This window comes from Cyprinus carpio, chromosome A3 (assembly GCF_018340385.1).
Source record: "Cyprinus carpio isolate SPL01 chromosome A3, ASM1834038v1, whole genome shotgun sequence".
NCBI lineage: Eukaryota > Metazoa > Chordata > Actinopteri > Cypriniformes > Cyprinidae > Cyprinus > Cyprinus carpio.
The window spans coordinates 10,211,166-10,215,061 of NC_056574.1; the positions used below are offsets into that span (position 1 = coordinate 10,211,166).

At 31.2% G+C, this 3,896-nt stretch overlaps 2 long non-coding RNA genes across 3 annotated transcripts; both read left to right on the top strand.

Annotated features, from left to right (window-relative positions):
* The first annotated feature begins 993 nt into the window (after positions 1–993).
* Positions 994–1,958, top strand: LOC109066149. Of its 2 annotated transcripts, XR_006153989.1 has the most exons (4): positions 994–1,016; positions 1,366–1,638; positions 1,715–1,846; positions 1,938–1,958. It is a non-coding gene; the product is annotated as an uncharacterized LOC109066149 (long non-coding RNA). The 2 variants fall into 2 exon arrangements; XR_006153988.1 differs by lacking the exon at positions 994–1,016 and having other exon boundaries at positions 1,290–1,638.
* A 188-nt stretch (positions 1,959–2,146) lies between these two features.
* LOC109100329 lies at positions 2,147–2,735 on the top strand. Its single transcript, XR_006153982.1, has 3 exons — positions 2,147–2,207; positions 2,499–2,558; positions 2,698–2,735. It is a non-coding gene; the product is annotated as an uncharacterized LOC109100329 (long non-coding RNA).
* The last annotated feature ends 1,161 nt before the right edge of the window (positions 2,736–3,896 follow it).

Consider the following 3,896-nt stretch of genomic DNA (forward strand, 5'->3'; position numbering starts at 1 on the left):
TCATGCTGCAATGCATGCTGGGTATTAGCACAGTACAAAACTCACCCATGACTCCCAACATACATTCTGGAATGAATAAATTGTGCTACTGAATTGTCCTCAGAAGCAGCTAAATATTATAAAGTCTTGGTTCAAGAGCCCAACTAAAGTAAACACTGATCTCCATCATGGTAGTGTACATAATTCTGTGATTAATTAATTGATGACTGTTGTTGAAAATTAATTACAGTTTATTATAATAAGTTATTTAGAAAAATGGTTATTTATTGGCAATTATGTTGCCAGTAAATTACCGTAAAATGAAGGGGAAAAAGTAATATACTGTAAAACATAGTCAGATTTACTAAACCAAACAAGCTATTTTCATTGAAATATTAATGAAGGTCCATAGAAAAAAAAGTATGCAAAGTCATGAACTGATAAGAAGAGTAAATATTTAACTGAACTGTATTAATGTGTGTTTGCTCAAGAGAGATCTGTTAGTTTAATGTAGTTTTGTGGTTCACCATTGTGCTGGAGAGTAGAGTCTGTGCTTCAGTAAATGATGAGCCACAAACACTGACATTCTGCTGCTTTATATAAAGACAGTAACTGTGAAGTTGCTGATACAATGAGAATATTTTTGTTACTTCAGCACATACATGTGTGCTATAGTTTTCATTCTCTCTATCAGGTGGACTGTATTAGTAAACTCATGTAGGAAATAGTGAATGAGGGTGTAGGGTGTGATTTGAAACACAGATTCTGAGTGTTTCTGAATAGAACTGCAGAAGGCTACTTTCTCGAAAACAACAAATATTATTATCCACAATGGTTTTTTTTATGATTTTTTTTTTTTTTTTAAGGAGGCAGTATGTTTATGTTAGAATATGGCCGTTTTTTTTTTTAATTGTTTTGTTTGTAGTGTAGATTTTCTTGTGGCTAATGTAAAATACACAATATCAGCTCCATGTTCACATTCTAGTGGGTTTTTCTCTGTTTTAGTGCTGATTTCATCCACTCTGCACACACTGAAGGTGAGTGAATTTCATCACATATTCAGTTGAGTGATTCTACACTGTTACAAACTAGCTGTGAAAACATTGTTTTTATTAAATACACCTCTTTAACAAGTTATTTGTGTGTTGTGACTAGAGGAAGAAATTACAGTGAACCAATAGCAAAACACAGCAAATATATTTCCTCAAATGATTCATAAGACACTATATAAGTGAAGATAACAGCTAAAGACAACATTTCAGTCTAATCTGTTGTATTTAACCTGGATGTGTGTTTTGCAATTAACTGTGTTTATCCAGTAAAACAGCTCATTTGATTATTTCTATTATTATATTATTTTCATTGTGAATTGTTGTCATTGTACAGAAAGACCAAAACCCACAGTAACCATTAAACCTGCTCAACATGTGTTCAGAGGAGAGACAGTCACTCTCAGATGTGACATATATAGTGAAGGAGTCACTAGCTGGAGCTACAGCTGGTATAAAGACGGTTCAACCAGTGTTTTCAGTTATCAACAGGAACACACACTCAGGTCTGTTACTGAGTCTGACGCAGGTAAATACACCTGTAGAGGATCAGAGACAGAAGGATCACGCTGGTCACAAATGAGTGATGCAGTTACACTGAGAGTATCAGGTGAGCTTCATCATCACTTCATACACACACAAACACACATTTAACATGTTATTAATGACTGATTTCTCTATTTCAGATCCCAGAGCAGTTTTAAGTGTTTCTCCACTGAACTGGTTGACTGAAGGAGATCCAGTGACTCTGATCTGTGAGGTTCACAGCTTCTCTACAGGCTGGACATTCAGCTGGTTCACTTTAACTGTCTCAGCAGGTACGTTGTAATGTGCTTCATGTGGTATCATCTGATTAGCTGTTTTATTTAAGCCCAAAATACCATTTAATATACATTCTCTGGTTTACAGATCATTATGATCTGCTGTCAGGAAGAGGCGTAGTTGTAGTATGATATTGCACTGTCAGTTCTGCTGCTCTGAAGAACATTTTAATTATGTCATAGTGACAAGCACAGTAGTTTATTTCTAAAGAAATTGGAAATTAAATCCATCTTTTTATCACTGTGGTATTTGCAGAGCAAAATCAAGTTAAACCCAGTGTTTTTTCCTCATTGTAGACGTATGCTGAGATTGACCTGAAATCTACAAAGAAACAGAAGAAAAAGAAAAAAAACAAAGGTAAACTGAAATAAGTATTTGCTCTTATGATTTCATGATCATAACAGTAGCAAAAATCACCACATCATGTCAGTTTGTGGCAGTGAACGGTGAAATTGATCTGATATGAAAAGCTCATTGCATGCTGATTACAATTCATTTATTTTGAGATCATTTGATCATGTTATCGTTTTAAAATAAAATAATTGTCACTATATTTTTTTTTTGAAATTATGTTATTGTTATCTTTTTAAAATTTAATATTACTTCTGTACTTACATATATTGGATATTAACTGTTGGCATCTTTTAGAGAATAAACCTGAGAGTTCTGAGAGCTTTTACTCTGAACTCACACTGCAAACAGATCGAGGTGAGTCAAACTAAAATCATCAATCACAGTACACACAAAAACTGCTTATACAAGACTCAAATAGAATTGAAGAATAGAATAAAATACTGTATATAAAAATGAAAAACGTGCATTTTGAATTAATTTGTATATATTTTAGGTGCTGGATCTTGTGAAGCGACTTATGCTCAGGTTAAATAAAAATGTCCAGAAGAGAAACGTTCAGTCCCAGGATGCTGATGGGGTTTCTGTTGAGAAGGAGTGGAAATGAACCAGGATCATCAACGATCAATAATCTTTGTGATATTGAGCACTTGATGGAAATAGATGTATCAGTATTTAATATTAGTGATTCAAACTGTCATGTGCTTCAGAAAGTTTGCATGCTAATCTTTGATTATAAATTGAAAAAAAAAAAAAATCTGATTATGGTTTAGTACTGCAGTGTTTTCTGTTTGATTATTATTAACAGAGGCAGTAGATTATTAGTAGAACTGAGACAACAGAATATTCTTTTCTGACTGTTGAGTAAGTGAACAAGTTTCATTTTCCTGGAAATATTAAGGAATTTTAAAATTTTGATTATCAGGTCTGAAAATGTTGTCTTTAAATGTAAATGTATTTAGTGAAAATGTATTTTTACATTTTTATTTTGAAACTGCTAAATATTTTATTTGATAGAAAAACATAGCTCTTTGAGTTTGCAGTCTCTTAAAAAAAAGCCTTATCCAGCAATAAAAAATAATAATAAAAAAAACCCTTTTTGTGAAGTGGTGGTAATTTATTAATAAAAGTTTTATATTTTTTTTTTGTGTCTTTTTTTATTTTTATGTTTTTTGAGAAAAAATAAGTTAAAGTTTGTGTGTTTTAGTATACTGTTTTATATACAATTCCTTTCAAAAGTTTGGGGTCAGTAAGATTAATTTTTTTTATTATTATTATTTTTGTTTTTATTTTTATTGTTATTTTTAATTTTGTTAATGATTTTGTTATTGAATTGATCATTTGTTTGATTTAATGTGAAACTTGTAATGTTTCAAAAGGATCCTGAAAAAAATCAAATAAATAAATAAAGTATCAGGGTTTCCACAGAAATATGAAGCAGCACGACTCTTTTCCAGAATGACAATAACAAGAAATGTTTCTTATGTAGAAATATTAGAATGATATTCAGCATATTACAATAATTTCTGAAGGATCATGTGACACTGAAGACTGAAAATTCAGCTTAAATTACATTTATAAAATATATTCAAAAAACGTTATTTAAAACTGTAGTAATATTTCACAGTATTACTATTTTTACTGTGTTTGGTAAAATAAATATAGCCTTGGTGAGCAGGAGAGACTGAAAAATAA